The sequence below is a fragment of the Pogona vitticeps genome, chromosome 4, assembly GCF_051106095.1.
Source record: "Pogona vitticeps strain Pit_001003342236 chromosome 4, PviZW2.1, whole genome shotgun sequence".
NCBI classification, from domain to species: Eukaryota; Metazoa; Chordata; class Lepidosauria; order Squamata; family Agamidae; genus Pogona; species Pogona vitticeps.
This window is the reverse complement of record NC_135786.1, coordinates 145,926,109-145,943,880: the sequence shown is the minus strand read 5'-3', so window position 1 is coordinate 145,943,880 and position 17,772 is coordinate 145,926,109. Positions and strand designations below refer to the sequence as shown.

Here is a 17,772-nt window from a genome sequence, read left to right as displayed (position 1 = left end):
ATGTTCTTTGATTCTGGTGTGGATGCTTAATTTTGTGGTTTCAATATATACCTGGCCACAACGGCAAGGTATCTGGTATACACGTGCAGTGGTGAGGGGGTCCCTTCTGTCCTTTGCTGACCGTAACGTTTGTTGTGTTTTTGTGGGGCTTGAATACTGTTTGTAGGTTGTGTTTTTTCAAAAGTTTCTCCATGCAGTCCGTGACCTGGTTTTGTTGTGATTGTACCCTATGCAACTGCATCCATGTGATCTGTACTAAAAAACAAGCATTGTTTTGTTGCCAACAGTAAACTGAAATGGAGAGGGTTAAAACAGAGCTTGAAATTGTTCACATGTAATGACTCACTCTTCCCTGCTTGACTGAGATGTACATACTGTAGATGAAGCGAATCTCACCAAAATGTATAGATTAGGAAATATATATACACTGATATGTGCATCAATTTGAAAATGAGTCTAATAATATGGAAATAACTTCCAAACAGAGTTAAAACAAACAAACATGTGATTCCCATATTTTGGAACCTAATGAAAGATGGTGGTTGCATCTTACCCAGATGTTGTGGAACTGCAACTTTCAGAACCACTAAATGTGGGCCATGTGGACTGGTGATTCAGGGAACTGTACTCTGAAAACAGCTTGGGAACAGCTGTTTTAAGAGAGAATACTGTCACAGTTCCTCAGATGGTTCCATTTATCATTTATTTATTTATTAGATTTATACCCCACACCATGTGGCAGCCAGGCCACTCTGGGTGGCTGAGAACAACAAACAACACAATATTAAAACACAAGAAGAATAAAAAATACAAACATTCAACACATACAATAACTGGTAGAATAAATTAAAACAGATGGCTATAAAGATGGTAGAAAGGATGATGAACGGATGGCAAAAAGGATGATAAAAGGGAAGAAGAACTATCTGCAACTTAATGCTCAGGGAAAGCCTGACAGAAGAGCGAAGTTTTCAGTGCTTGTTTAAACCTGTCCAATGAGGGTGCCAGGCATATCTCCATGGGCAGATTGTTCCACAGGCAGGGGGCAACCACTGGGAAGGCCTGGCTTCTTGTTCTTTCCCTCTGGGCCTCCTTCGGGGTCAAGGCCCTCAACCACCCTGCCTGTGAAGAACGAGTATTACGGACAGATCTGGCTGGGAGCAGGCGTTCTGCTGGATACCAAGGTCCTAAACTATTTAGGGCTTTGAATGTTATTATCATAACCTTGAAGTCGATGCAGAAATAAACCAGTAGCCATTGAAAGGTGGCCAGAATGGGGAAGATGTGCTGCAATTTGTTCACCCCAGTTATTAATCTGGCCACTGAATTCTGAACCAGTTGCAGTCTCCACATCAAACTCAAGGGTAGCCCCACATAGCGAGCACTGCAGTAGTCTGTTCTTGAGATTATGAGTGCATGAATCAAAGTCGTGAGGGCCGCTGCACCTAGATAGGGATGCAGGTGGGCAATCCTCCAAAGATGGAAATGGGCTGCCCAGACCACAGATGCCAACTGAGTTTCCATGGTGAGATCCAGATCCAGACAGATGCCCAAGCTGCAAACCTCATTCTTTGTGGGAAGAGTCACTCCCCCAAAGGAAAGGGAGTTTACCAACCCACTGACACCAGGGCCGGCCATGCACAAGTTTTCCATCTTGTCCGGGTTGATACTCAGTCCTTTTGCCCTCATCCACCCCAGAACGGTCCCCAAGCAGCGTTCAAGGGATGGAACAGCATCCACTGCAGTTGGAGAAAAGGAGAGATAGAGCTGGGTGTCATCAGTGTCATCAGCATACTGATGACACCGAGCCCCACAACTCCAGATGACCTCACCCAGTGGTCTCATATATCTCATAGATATTAAATAGCATTGGTGAGATGATTGACCCTTGCGGAACCTCACAACTGAGGATCCATGGGGTGGAAGTCATCTCACCAAGCTGCACTCTCTGGGGACAGTCCCTCAAGAAGAGATGGAGCTATGTCAAAGCGAAGCCACTGATCTCCAGCTTGGAGACCCACCCCAAAAGGATACCGTGGTCGACGGTATCAAAGGCCGATGAGCTATCGAGGAGGACCAAGAAGGACATATTGCCCCATCAGCCTCCCTCAGGTCATCCTGCAGGGTGACCAATGCTGTTTCTGTACCATGCTGCAACCTGAATCCCAACTGGAATGGATCCAGGGCATCAGTTTCCTCCAGGAGTGCCTGGAGCTGGTCAGCCACCATCCTCTTGACCACTTTACTTAAGAAAGAAACATTGGCAATGGGCCTATAATTACCAGTTTCGTTCACCGCCAAATTAGGTTTCTTTTGAATGGGCCTAATGAGTGTCTCCTTGAGGGCAAGGGGAACCATGCCTTCCTGGAGAGACCCATTAATTATTGCAGTGGCCCAGTCTGTTGTTACCAGCTTGGCTGCTTTGATGACCCAAGCCAGGCAAGGGTCTAAGGAGGAGGAGGTGGCACGACAGCGTGCAAGCACCCTGTCCACCTCATTGGACATCACTGGTTGAAAGCAGGTTAACCTCTCCAGAAAAGGACCCACTCAGCACTGACATCCCTCATATGTGGGCAGTAACATCATGTTTAATTCATCAGCGATAGCATCATATTCATGGAAGGAGCAAAGGCAGCTTTCTTAGCCCTCCCTGTTTTGCAGATGTTAGGCATAGAAAATTCATTCAGCATCTTGAAAGGAGACAAGAGACCAATTCTGTTCAAATGTCTCCACTCCATACTCAGATGGTAACATTGCATCACCCCCTTCTGATGCCGCCTCTTTCCTCTGCACCTGACGCTGACCTTATAAGATAGGCATTGAAGGAAACAGGTACTTCTGTTGCATTCTGAAGAGCCAGGACTACTACTGTTGCAGTACTTTGAGTATCAGAGCCCCTGAGCAATGTAATTTCTCAGGTCTTGATCCTGCCCATCACCTTGCTGCTATTGTAATATCTCCTCCTTTTTGGAGATCACACATCATTATGATTCTGGATGCATGGGCTCTAAACAAAGATAGCACATTGCATCCAAACCAGTCCTCGTGCATTTTTCCCTCCAGTTTGTTGGGTGATCAGCTAGAAAAAACTGTACTTCTATTTCTCATTATGTGATTAAAGTATTCTCACTTTCTGCACTTTATCTGCAGAGCCAGAGGTTGGGGGTTCAATTCCCCACTGTGCCTCCTTGACAGGAGCAGGACTTGATGATCTATAGAGATCAGTTCTGCCGTTCTAAGGTTATTATTAATAATACTCTTTTCTCAACTTCATTCATTCTCTTTGGTACTTCTTTGCTGACCACCTTCTTGATCCAAGAAAATCTTAGCATTCTGTGATAAATCCACACTTCAGATCCTTCTTCTCCCACTCTCAAAAGTTGTCTGTGGTAACCATTCCATGCCGTATGGTAGAAAAAAGAATATGTAGTATTGTATAATGCATGTTCACAAAGCCAGTTTTTCAGTGTGTGTTGCTGATTATATTTTTGATCTTAATGAAGATCTGATCTGAGCTGTTTCAATTCTGATTGTACTTTGTGACTATGATCACACTGTCTGTTCAGCCAGCACATTTATATTCATCAACCAGTGGTAAAAAGGACAGACAAGGTGAGAAGTTCCCTTGTAATGGTGGGAGTCGTGTTCCAAGGAACACAATGAAACCGACAACTGTCCCCAAAACTGTTCTTACAAATATTGTGTGAGACAGATGCACATGTTGGAAGCCATGTTTTAGGCTTTCCCTGCATATCCCTAGAAGTGCAATGCAGCAGAAAGGTTGAGTGCAAACTGGTTTAGACATGATGTTGCATATCAAAGCAAAAGAAGTGTCTGTAAGGCATATGTTTCAAAATGGATTATGCAGTCATTTCTTCAAAGAAGCTAGGTATGCAAAAGCATAATTAACTAATGCATCATCAAAGGTTAGGAAAGAACAAGGATTCAGGATTTGACTTAAATAGCAAATGGAAGCCTATAGACAAGTTCTACCCATCTGGTCAAAATAGTAGACATCAGACACTGATCTGGAGCAGAGAAGGCTAACTTTAGCATTCTTAGGACCCTGACTAAAGCAGAAGTGGGCAAGGTACAAAGGGAAGAGTCTAATTTTGCAGGCATATTTTCCTCCAGAAAGTGCAACAAATCCCCTTGGGGGGGAAGGGGGAGGAACCCATCAAATTCAGTAGTGACTAGAAGATCAGTTCCAATTGTGTATTTTAATTTTTAATTTTATTTTATCATCCTTATTTAGTTTTGTTTTTAAAGTCATGTGGCAGGATTATCTTGGTTAGGAGTAAAATTCTGGATCGTGGAGGCTTCCTATCTACCTTTTTACCAGCTGAGGGTCCTGTGGGGGGTGGGGGCAGAGGCTAATGAGGGTCATGTGGCCTGCAGGCCACATTATTCCCAACAGATGCCTGGCACATTTGGTTTTGTTTTGTTTCTAATTCCAATCTTTTTATGGATAATATTTCTCAAGATAGGCTCCATAAGTAATACAGCTTATGTGCAGGATTCATATGCCTGAGCTAATGAGAAAGATGGGCGGGAAATACTGTATTCTAACACCTGAATGGGTGAATCACTTCAGTGGGTGGATGACCTGTTCCAGCAAACATTTGAAGGTCTGGTGCTCATAATAGTTTAAAGCTGGCACACCACTCCAAGTAAAGAGCTGTGCTTCATTTAAAATGCTGAGTAACTATGCTTCATGCAAAAAAAAAATGTTGACTCTTTTCTCTCTGGCAAAACTAATTTTGAACACTGTGATATATACAGAAATGGGATGGAAGCTATTGTTATGCTGGGAACCATAATCCAAAAATGGAATATTTCCTGTCCCTGAGGATAACACTATCTTTACCAGCAGTCCCCTTCTACATTCTGCATAAGGGAAACAGGCCCATCTCAGTGTGAATGAATACACAATGGACACAGACATAGGAAGAGCTCTGCTGGATCAGGCCAAGGGCCCATCTTGTACAACTTCCTGTATCTCACAGTGGCCCCACCAGATGCCTCTGGGAGCGCACGAGACAACTAGATGCCAGTCTCCTGATACCACTCCCCTGCATCTGGCATTTTGAGGTACCTTCCTTTTAAGCCTGGAGATGATACATTCCTATAATGGCTTGCAACCTGCAATGGATTTTTCCTCCAAGAATCTGTCCAATCCCCTTTTAAAGGTATCTAGGCCAAATGCCATCACCACATCCTGTGGCAAGGCGTTCCACTGACTAACAACACACTGCATAAAGAAATATTTTCTTTTGTCTGTTCTCATTCTCCCAATACTCAATTTGAGTGGATGCCCCTGGTTCTAGTATTACGTGAGAGGGAAAAGAGCTTCCATCTATCCACTTTATCCATTCCCGGCATAATTTTAAACATCTCAATCAGGTCCCCCCCAACCTGATATTAGAGCTGACAATATTCAGAAACCAGTAGAAAAACAATTCAGCCTTCCAGTCCAGTCTGATGCTGACCTTACATGGCCATTGTATTTTATTATTTATTTAAAATATTTTACCTCACCTTTCTCCTTAAAAGGGAAGGCAATTTACATTGTTAAAAGTCAATACTAAAAACTCTTTTTAGCTTTTTGCTATACTAAAAAGTTTCAGACAACTACCACACAAAAAATGGCAAACAAAATCAACACCAAGGACAGATTCAAAGCAACAAGGCAAAACACTGCATGTAAAACCCCCTCCCAGACAATTACTAAGCGAAAGCTTGACTGAAGGGAAAGGTCTTTGTCTGCGTGTGAAGGGACAGCAAAGATGGAGCCAGCTTGCCTTCCTGTGGGAAGGAGTTCCAGAGTCTGGATACACAGAAAAGGCCCTATGTCCCCACCAAATGCACCTGTGAAGGTGGTGGGACCAAGAGAAAGGTCTCCTCTGATATCTGAGTAGGCTCATAAAAGGAGAAGTGGTCTTTGAGATACCTTGGACCCAAGCCATTCAGGGTTTTGTAGGTTAAAACTAACACTTTGGATTATGCCTAGATTGGCAGCCAGTAGAGTTGGAGGAGCGGCGAGATTATGTGATCCCTGTAACCAGCCCCAGTTAACAATTTGGCTGCAGCACTTTGGACCCGCTGAAGTTTCTGAGCATTTTCCAAAAGCAGCCCCAGGTACAGCACATGACAGTTGTCCAGCCAGGATATAACTAAGGCATGTGTCACTGTGGCCAAATCAAACCTCTCTAGTAACGGGTACAGCTGGCGCACAAGTCTCAACTATACAGCAGATAAATGTCAAATGTATATTACAGGAACAGAATTTTGATGGTACATTTTATTAGGAGATTCTATTGTAACAGATTTGAAATGGAACAATAGTTCCTCATCACATTACACGTGACACAATGTCAAGTAGGTTGTATTATCATCAACAGTTTGGTAAGTGGACAGTATGAATAATGTAATTGTCACTGTCAATCCTTTCTGAATTTAATCTCCACAACCCTCATTGTTTGCCTTTCCCCTAATCATGCGGGCCTGAAATCTGGTGCAGCAGTCTATAGTTCACAAAAGCTTATGCTGTGATAAGTATCTTCCTAATATAAATAAAAATAATTCTGAGCTTCCTTTTTTGCATAGGAAGCAAGGACTGAGACAGCTACAGAAGCAAAGGAGTGAAGCTATAGTGAGGCTGTGGGCTGGATTTCTGCCTGGGGAATTATCCAGAATTGGAGAATTCTGGGTGTTGGAGTCCAACAAGCAAACAAAAACAGCACTACCTTCCATGACTGAAACTCAGCCATGAGGCACTTTGTACATTTCATTCTGATCCACAGGCTGAAAAATTAGTCCCTGTTGCAATCCTGGAATGTTTCGGGAATGGTATTCCAGGTTTCCGTTCACAAGAAATGCCAGCTTCCCGAGACATGTCACCTTCTTCCCATTTAGCACACAAGAAAATTTGTGATATCTATCCTCAATATAAATCCCAGTGATCTCAGTGGATTTTATTTTTGAGATGTACCTTCAATATACAATTGACAGGTATCCTGATGTCTTGAACACTTTGAAGCATTAAAATGCCTAAGAACTCTAATTTCTAGGGCTTTTGTCTGCATAGTAAGGATTTTGAACACCGGGGAATTAATAGCTTTCAGTGGTCCACAATGCTTCTGCAGGGCTTAATAATGACAGCCACAGCCTTTTCTTCACATCCCTCACTGTACTAGAAATAAGTCGGCGGGAAAGGGGGCAAAGTAATTATGAGCTCAGAGAGGACTGGAGGTTGGCTCACAATTGGCCCCAGAATTCTGCAGTGTGGGATGCTGGAAATCATTAGTCATCTCTAAGAAACAAAGAGGCAAATTAAAAGCTGTGCCAAGCTGCATGCCCGCAGACCTCTGAACAATGCTCAGAAATTTAATAAAATGAAGACTGGCAAGTTGCTAATGCATCAGAGCCACTAAAAATTAATAATGATCATGTGCCGTCAAGTCGATTCTGACTTATGGCGACCCTTTTCAGGGTTTTTCAGGTAGAGAATGCTCAAAAGTGGTTTACTATTCCCTTCTTCTGGGGATGCTCTGGGACTGTGCAGCTTGCCCAAGGCCACACAGGCTGGCTTTACTCACAAGAGGCTCAGTGGGAAATCAAGCACCCAACCTCTGGCTCTGCAGCCAAGTGCCTAAACCACTCAGCTATTATATCAGTTGTTTTCCTGATACATATATGGGGGGCGATAATCCTCACTATTTTGAAAAGTTTAATAGCATGCACTTAATGGAACAGATGAACACTATAAACAAAATAAATCTGTGGTCATAATCCAAAATACTATTGCAACAGTGGAGTCTCTCAAGCAAAGCATTTGTACCCCTGTTAAATTCCCCCTTCACCCCTGATCTTAACTGGCATCCCCCAACATCCTTATAACAATTCCTTTATCCTATTATGTGCAGATATAAACAGGATCCGTCCTCTGAGGGGCACAGTTGGAAGGAAGAAGGCAAACCTGAAAAGGTGGGGAAAACTGAGGAAGGTAAATCTGATTGATTTGGAGGGAGAAAGTAAAGAGCAACTAGAGAATGAAAAGGAAAGGCTTGGACTGTATTGTGAGAAAGAGGTGTCTGTGTTCTCCCCCCCTCCCATTAAACTGTCAAGAAGGGAGTGATAACTGCTTCAGAGTAACTCCTTCAGAGCTCCCTATTCCTCACTTTCCAGTTTGGATGTGGATCCCAGTAAATCTAGGGATTTACTCAAGCCTGGTCCTTCCCTCCCAAACTCCGATTGAGAGATCATAACCACTGAAGGAATGAAATCTAACCTTGCAAGAAAAAAAGGCTGAGCTTCCAACTGGACTGACTTAACATAACCACCCTTTGTTTTAACACTGGAATAGACAATATAGGGAATATGCAATAAAGATGTTTAATTCTACTAGAATAAATGCCAGTCCAATTTAATTAACATGTAATCAGAATATAGCCTGCCCATGTTTTTCTTAGCATCTATGTTGTTGAACATGATTCCGCCCACTTCCCGCCAAATGTGTGATGGTGTAGAGATGGTGCAAGAGACTGTTGTGTAGAAATATGTTAACGCAGAGAAAATCAGCTCAAAGGAATGAAATTGTGGAGCCTTCTAATGAGACCAAATGAGGTTTGCAGTAAAATGTAAGAAGAGAAGAGCTTAGCAGGGGTCTGCAGAAGGGGATAAATCATGGGAGTGGAGGAAAAAAATCTTACTGCCAGATAGATAAATCTGTATTCTAAAGGGAACAACAGGACGATTCAGACACTGTAGAATCTGGCAGTTTGAATACAATGAGAAAGGAGTGTCTAACCTCAGGCCCAGCCCCACCATTACTTTCTTCACCTGATCATTATGGAACCTGAAGAAATGTTCCTGCATGCATGAAAAATTACCTCGTGTGTAAGAATCTGAGAAGATTTGGTTCTTTGCTTATGTGCATCGCTGGCGTGTGAGAAGGAATGTCTCTTCAGACTTGGTGACAATTGTGTAAGAAAGTAACTGCGGAAGGGTGAGCTAAGCATGTTGATTGGATTGTTTAATACAGTACTTGGATATGGCTACAGAAGGAAGAGGGAGCATCTCCTAAAAAAAGGCAAAATGAAATATTTGCAATTTCAAGATTATAACTTTCAGTCTATGTGACTTCTCTATCTCACGTTTAATGACTCTGTCCCTCACACCCACTATCAGGGTATATATTTGTTGTAGTTTAACGTCTTATGGTTCATAGGTGTTGGAGTTCAAGGCATGACAAGTTTGACCTCATTAATTTTGATGCATGCAATTCAAACATACACTTAGATCCGTAACTAAAATAATTGGGATTTAAACTATTTGTGTCTGGCTGGATTATTCTGCCTGCTTTTTAATTGTTTTCATTAGAAAGGCTTAAAATGATTTCCAAATTTTTATATGATTAGTTCATGTCTAATATGCTCAAACCTTTCCTTTTAGTTTTTTAACATATTACTAATAATTATAAAAGTTTTGTTGGGATTCATTTTTTCAATGAAAGGTTTACAACCGGAACTTAGAAAACCAACTGATCTTATATTGCTTTTTATCCAAGATTTTCCCCATACAAAGCATACCATCCAAGTCAACATGTAGCAACACCTGCTGAGCACAGTGGGAATTTATATTACAGATTTCCTCTGTTTTTTTCTGGTCTTAGCACCATGTTGTGGTACACCAGTGGCTCATCATCTCAGCTTACTCCCCTCCCCCCATAAAGTACACTGCTGATGCTACAGGGTGTGTGTGTGTGTGTGTGTGTGTGTGTGTGTGTGTGTGTGTGTGTGTGTGTGTGTGTGTGTGCTTGCTTTATTGTATGAATATTCTTTGAAGCTTCAACCATCCTGCCAGCATGGTTTATTATCAATAATTGAAATTACCATTCTGAGAGTAACTTATCTCCCCCCCTAACAAGTGTCACATTTTGCTCCTTATTCTTCTTCTTTTAAAATATTGAAAAAATTAAGACTCACCCCTACAAAGGGAGCCACAGAATCAGCGAAGACTGTAGAATTCATTAAAACCTGGTAGAACAACATGCTGAGGCAGTGCTGTGAAATCTATGCTTGGGGAATGACAATTAGATAAGTATGATACTGGAAATGTGGGGCACTTCAGAAAAAGTTTGGCTTGGATTTTTTTCTGCATTTCTTCTTTGTTTGCCTTGACACAGAAGAGAATCATTTTTTTTGCTCCAGAAGAAATGACGTATTGCAATAATTGCAGCTCTGCTCTGTCAGTTATCCAACTGGAATATCAGTTGGCATGCAAACATCCATTTAGTTAGCATTTCTGTTAATTCTGGATATACAGATATGGTATTTATACCAGCCTCCACAGCAAAAATCCCTGTCTTTCTTGCTAGGAACGTTTGACTAAATCTGGGGGTGGGTAGATTCATAAACAAAAAATATGTTTTTGTGTTTTTTTAGCCTATGTCCAGTACTAGTCAGAATGAAAAGAGACCCATTGAATCTCAGACCTTAATGTAAATTAATGAGTCTCCTCTAGTTGGGACTAACAGTACATTTACATTACAAGGAGTAAATAGTGGATAAGCTTTTTTTCCAAATTACTGTATCAATAGCATTGAAAGAACTTCATTCAGCACTGGAGCATAGTGGATAGTGACAGACTACGCTGTAGGAGACTTGGATTTGAATCCCCACTCAGCCATGGAAATTATCTTGAAAGGAAGATAGAACTTGTAAAACCACTCCATAAATATCCTACTTTGAACCCCTATTAGGATTGATATAATTTTGTTCCAGTTTGAGAACACATAATCTAATGCAATATTTAACACTATATATTGTTGTCTTCTTCATTTAGCGCATGCATTGCACTGAAATTATGCATGTTTATTAAGAAAATATTTATTTAATGGCTTATTTAACCATTAAAGTTCCTTCTAAATTATTTCTCAATCTTTTTTTATAAAAAAAATCACAGATTTTCAGATATTTTTACATACATATGAGGAACAGGAGCACTTTTAAAAATAAACTGTGGCACATTCTCAGTAAGTTGAATTCCACGCCAGAATCTGGGCTTGTGCATATCATGCAACTCATTTTCCTTTTTTCCTTTAACGACACAGCAGAACTTATTTTATAATCTTAAACAATGTGGGTTGTCAGGTTTTAGGGCCCAGCTAAAGTTTCAATGCATTGTTACACTTGTCTAGATCTCCAAGTAGAGAGACAAATCTCAAAACGAGGTGTGCAAGATCAGGCAAAACTATGGTTTGATTGTGTGTGGTGGCCTTAAAGGCTGAGCTGCCATCTCCTCCTCATTTCCAAGCGGGTGTCACTGCTCACTGGCCCAGCACAAAAGGTGTTTTATGTGTGTTGTGCACAAAACATATATTTTAGGAGGCATTTCAAGAAATCCACGTTGTCTCTGTTTTTACAAATACACACATAGTTTTCCAAGTGTTACAAAGGCAGCTGCTGTGACATTACAAGAAGCAACCTCTCTGACCATTCTTGGTCTCAGGTTTGGAATCTCAAGGAATGTAAATTTGCCAACCTTGCCACCCTGTAAAGAAGTCAGAGGTGGGTGAACTGTGTTTTATTTTTTGGAAAAACAAAACAGTCTTTCTTGGGATCTGAAGCAACTCAAGGGCCAGTAATATTGCTACTGCCAATCAGATGTGACTTCTGTCCGATAGCTCAGTTGCACATTGTTTGGAATGTTGAGTCCCTCTATTATTATTCTGGCATAATTTCCCAGAGTTCTGATGGAGAGAGGGAGAGACCAGAAATGGGGAGAGCAAGTGGCAGACACACATTTTTATGTAGTAGCAGCGGGTCTTTATGGCTGTAAGTATGGCTCTCGATTAAAATGCCAGAGATTGGCAAAGCTGCCTCAAGGCAACTTTCCAACCGGCTACTGAGCAGGAATGATGCCCACAGAACAGATGGTCTGAAGTAGTAGCATCCAAAAGACTATGTTGAGACATCCAGTGTGTTTTGTTGAGGGCAAGGCTTCCACCTTGAAATATTCAGAAGCAACAAAAACCACAACATTGCCACAATCAAGGAATACGTTAATCTAATTCTGTATCTGATAATCATTTAGGAAAAAATGAAAAATTCTGCTACAAATTCAGGTTGACTTTCCTCCTTTTTATTAGGATTACTGATATATTTTTGTTGTATATATATAAGAGCCTCGCGGCGCAGTGGTTAAAACGCTGTACTGCAGCTAAAACTGTGCTCACGACCTGGGGTTCAAATCCCAGGTAGCCGGCTCAAGGTTGACTCAGCCTTCTATCCTTCCGAGGTCAGTAAAATGAGTACCCAGCTTGCTGGGGGGGCAATGTGTAGCCTGTATAATTAAATTGTAAACCGCCCGGAGATTGCTTGCAGCGCTATGGGGCAGTATATAAGTCCAAAAAAATAATAATAAAATAATAATATATGCAATCAAATCATTACTGATGTATTATTTATTTATGTATTAGGCATTTTCCAAATGAATATTGGTGGTACTCTTGTGTACTTGTAACATGCTTATTCTGACAACAAGACTTAATGCCTTATTGCTTTTTTGATAGATAGATTGATTAACTGCTTAATTGGATTTGTAGCTTGATTTTCTTCCCAAGATGGAATACAGGTCAGTTTCCAGTAAGACTGAATAGAAATACAGTTAAAACATGTAAGAAGATCAACCATGAAAACTGAATTATGTTTTAAAGACAATTTAAAATATTTCAGTAAAAGCAAAACTAAACAAGAAATACAGCATCTGCTCTATAAAAAACCATTCCTCAACAACCAGTTAATCATTAAAGGTCTGTGACTCCATTCTTGAGACTATGGTCAAGGAACTGGAATTATTTTACACCCTTAGTGATCATCTGCAGTCCTCCAGATGTTTAGGAGTTCAGCTCAGAGAAGCTTAAATGAATATGCTCAAGGAAAAGGAAAGGCACTGTGAGAATTCTAGTCGAAAACATCTGTATACACAAATGTACTGCCTCTGCTCTATGTTCAATTCTTTACAAGAACACACCTCCGATTTACGAATGTGAGATGTTGTGTTTCTATATCCACAATTCAAAATGTCAGGAAATGGCCCAATACAAGTGGAAATGGCCCAATACCAGTGGAAAAAGGATGCCAAGCTTTACATAGTAAAAGATAGCCTGAATGTTGACAACATCAATGGGAACAATCAAGATAGTCTACAGAATACCTTCTTGTGTTCACTACCATTCGCAGCCATGACACTTGGTTTTTATTTGAGTGAAAAGTCATTAACTAATTTTTTTAAGGAGCCAGATTCTGGGATTTTCCCTTGCTTGTTGTGACTTTGGGAATGGTAGTGAGCACAAGAGGATATCCTATAGACAATCTTGACTGCTGTCATTTGTGTTGTCAAAGGTGTAATGGATCAAAAGCTCTATAAACGGGCTGTGTGTTTTAAAAAAAAATGCCCCCTTGCCTTTAGAAATGATAAAAAGGGGGAGAGCTTGGAGTTAGCAAATACTGTCACTGGTAACCATGGTTAGAATAATCCATATTGTTACTGGTAACCAAGGTTAAAATCATCCATACTGTGTGAAAGAAAGAGAACGAGGAAAGACAGGGACAAAAATCAACTCATTTGAAATGTGGTATTGTAGGAGATACCATGAACTACCAGAAAGGCAGATAAATGGGTGGTCAAATCAGGTCAAGCCTGAACTCTTCCTAGAACAAAAATGATTCAGGTATCATGCACATATAATGAAAATACAGAACTGGCCAGAAAATACAATATTGCTGAGGGTTGCAATAGGAGGAGAGCAAGACATAACACAAGACAGGTTGTTTCAATAAAGGAACACATCTCTAAGTTTGCAATGCCTGCTTAGAACTGGAAAAAGACAATATTGCTAAGAAAGGGAGCAGCAGGAAGTGAAAACCACCTAAGATGAAATGTTGTTCATTTGCAAGATCTGAGCAGAGCTGCTAGTGATATGACATTTTGGATGTCATTGACACATATAATCAGCACACATCAGAAGTGATGTGATAGCACAGAACATCTTTGGTGTTTTTTCTTTCTTAATTACCAGACATTTGTATAGTGAAAAATGGACTGAATGAGTGACAGGATATGGCCACCAAAGCTGTGCTAAGGATGAGTCAGATCATCCCCACCACAAAGCAAAAAACAGTAATTTCATAGCTTAAATGAGTGAGCTTACGTATGAAAAATTGTTCTCTATTCTTTTTAACCTATATTTTAAAATATCTTTACAGCCAGACACAGAATCTCTTTGCCAGCATGAATGCCTGTTTGGACAGAAAGGAGTTAAAAAGTTCTCCTGAGAGTCAGCTATTTGGGTCCTGACTGAAAAGGTTAAAAGTTCAAATTGCCCCAGACGTGGGGCAGATTTCCCCTTTGAAGACTTTTGTCAGTAGTCTAGTTTCAGAAATCCTGAGAAAATGTCTGCTGAAATCAGTCAGGGACAAACACACCTACTCAGTGCTTTTGTAATGCAGGAATAGTGTGAATATGCGGAACAAGATTGTATGCTAATTTCCTGGAGATACATGGCAAAATATCCCCCTTTCTGGAGGAATGGCACTTCATTACTTTCTTTAAAATAAGTCTGTTTTTTTTTTTACTCTTCAAAGAAAACCTGTCTTTTGACTGTTCCTGTGACCGTTCATTCTCCTCCACACATCTCCATTCCTACTCCACAAAATTGCAACAATATATCCGCTTTGGAATACTCTTGCTGTTAAGACTGTTCCACACATGCACAATCTTATAAAAAAGTTGTTTTTCCTCCTTTAGAAAAGCTACATGTTTGCCAAATTTGGTGTTGATCTGAAGTCCAGTTTCAAAATTACAATTTTTTGTTTGGGCTGCCTCATTTTTAGAATTACCTTGTAAACTGTAGATTCCGCTGCATAATAACATAGCTACACTACCATGGAGCTATAATTGAAGTAATTTGTGCAGCAAGGACATCACAGATGGTAGCTGTGAAGCTCAGATGATAAGAGGCTACAGAGTGGGGAAAAGTGGAAAGAAAAACATGAGTTTAAATCCATTTGGTAGTCCCAGTTACAATAAGCCAATTAAATCAATTGCTCAATATATAGTCAACTCCTATGTAAATCACATTTATTAAATGAGTCTACTTACTTGGTATGAAAGTTTGTGTTCTTGTCAACATCCAGATGCTGCAATGGGGTGGCAACACTTACTTGCCTTTTTGTTAAAGAAACACACACCCCCAAAAAAAACCCACCACGAATCCCCTCAGCATTAGGTATGATAAAGATGAAACAAATTTCTCTGGAATTTCTCTGTGCAAAACGTTTGCTTGAATTGTGCCAAATGCCCAAATTAAAATAATTGCTGTTCTATCTAAGAATCGATGCATGTGAGGGCTTTGATTTTCTAAGGGCAAGGAAGTCAAAAACATTTTACACAAATTATAAAGGTGTTGAAGTGTGAGAAGGAGGTCTCTATCTTACTCCCATCTTGAGGCAAGAACTCATTGAGGTGTATCATCAGGTTGAGACAGTCAAAAGTGATGTGAACGAGAAATTTATGAAGTGTTCTTTCCATCTCTATTCCTCAAGCTGCTAACCAGCATAAACAGATTTTTCCAATGTTTATATGAGATGCCATGTATATTGTTATGTGATATTGTTATGTGCTGTCAAGTCAGAACCTATTTATAATGACCCTACCAGGGCTTTCAAGGTAAGTGAGATATTTAATGAGTGGTTTTACCAGTTCCACACCCTTAGTGAGTTTTCATGGCTGAGCAGGGATTCAAGCCCAGGTTTCCTGAGTATCCCATAGTGATACAGGTATATGAACAGTATATGAAATATACTAGGAAATCCAGCAATTGTTTGAAAGAGAGAACTTCTTTTTAATGGCACATTTGTTAAGCATCATGAGAGTCATATAATTATTTGACATCTGCACTCGCCACATGGACGAATGTGGCTATTGCTGCCATGTCAGTGGTGACTTACAGAGGCGAGATTGCCATTATTTACCTCCTTTTAGTTGAGAAATAAGGTCAAAGCCATGCTGTTTTTAATGAAACATATACTGGGATATAACTGAAGTATCTGAATGAATGTGCAGTTCCTATGAGCTATGTCCTATAAGGTAAAAACAAGGACTAGAACGAAGCCTTTAAAATGCTGGTCACATTCACTGCAGGAGTGCTAAAAATAATAAGATTGAACACAATGTTTAATTAATTTGGATAAGTGAATAGCACTTTGTGTTGAGCAAGCTCCTTGCAATCATGTATGCTTTCTCTAAAGAAAGTGAAATGCAGAATGCCAAGAATGCTGATAAATGCATTCTTAAACCTGGTGTGTGTGTGTGTGTGTGTGCGTGTGTGTGTGTGTGTGTGTGTGCGTGTGCGTGTGCGTGTGCGTGTGCGTGTGCATGCGCGTGCGCGTGCGCGTGCGCGTGCGTGCATGCATGCATGTTTAAGTGGCATTGATATTCCCTTAGAGTCATTTACAACTACTGTTTAAAATTATTCTCCATTGCACAGAATATTAAGCACTGAGAACAGAAGGTAAAGTGAACTGGGACGTCTTATAGTAGTTAAACTGGTGTACTGCAGCCAAAACTGTGCTCACGACCTGAGGTTCAATCACAGGTTGACTCAGCCTTCTAGCTTTCCGAGGTCGGTAAAATGAGTACCCAGCTCATGGGGGGGGGCAATGTGTAGCCTGCATAATTAACATGTAAACCGCCCAGAGAGTGCTTTAAGCGATATGGGGTGGTATATAAACAGCATGCTTTGCTTTTTGGCATTGGTTTTTCTAGGACACACTGTGCTGAGGCATCACAAATATACATAATTTAAATCAGAGCTTGGCAAAGTTAGTGAGGGTTATTATTATTATTATTATTTGTACTATAGCTGCCAGCATCCCCTACCCATCATGGTCAACTTTTCAAGGCATCAGTTTAAAACAGAGATTGCCATCTGGTTGGAAAACCCAAATCCCAGTTGAGATGAAAGCATTTGTAGAATCATGTTCAGAACCGGCACTTCATGTTGGTTTTTTGCCTTCTTTTGGAAATTACTTTACTTTTCTGGCACAAGCACATCATTTTCACTTCCACTTTTTTGACTCAGTAGCAGAGTTTTAGTGACAGATTTCAGACTGCAAGGCACTCATCAATGTAGTCACCACTATCGTGTCCTCAAGTCAGATGGGTTGATACATATTAATCAATGGTTCTCACAGTTTCCCTTGAGGAATAGCTCCTTTCTAGTTGTTCTTGCACATTCAAGACCAAGCCATTTTAATATATAGCAGAAATAGGTGCAAATGATATACCACTGCTGAGAAAATTCACTTCTGTGATTTACTGTCTAGATGCTAATCTCAGAGGAAACCGGAGGGTCATGGTGGGAACATGACATCACCTTGTCGATCAAAAAGTGCTGGGTCTCTAACCCTTTTTCCACAACATCACTACCCATTAGCCTGACAATGAACAGAGCATATAAGATTCTTGTCTAGCTCTGTTTGGCATGTTCAGGCTGCCCAAGATCCTTAGCTTCCTCATTTTCCTTGTCTTTCTTCACTGGAGATATAAAGGAGACAGTGGAGATGGTGTGTTATCTAATTACTCACTAAGGAATAGAATTCTCCTGTTTTCTAGTGTTCTAGCTAATGAGTACACTTGGGAAACAGACATGCATTAAATGCAAATGTTATACAATTAATTCTTCATTTGTTAACGTTAGATACAGTT

The 17,772-nt window shown here is 40.5% G+C and overlaps 1 protein-coding gene across 8 annotated transcripts in view; it reads left to right on the top strand.

Moving 5' to 3' along the window:
- CDH18 (cadherin 18) overlaps positions 1–17,772 on the top strand; it is a 787,224-nt gene that overhangs the window by 197,933 nt on the left and 571,519 nt on the right. For 3 of the 8 annotated variants that reach the window (XM_072998508.2, XM_078391716.1, XM_078391721.1), the window contains exon 2: positions 7,926–8,005. The exons of 4 other annotated variants lie outside the window; for them this stretch is intronic. The gene's annotated coding sequence lies outside the window, so the exon portion shown is untranslated. The remainder of the gene's footprint in view (positions 1–7,925; positions 8,006–17,772) is intronic. One more of the 8 variants, XM_078391714.1, reaches the window with a different exon arrangement.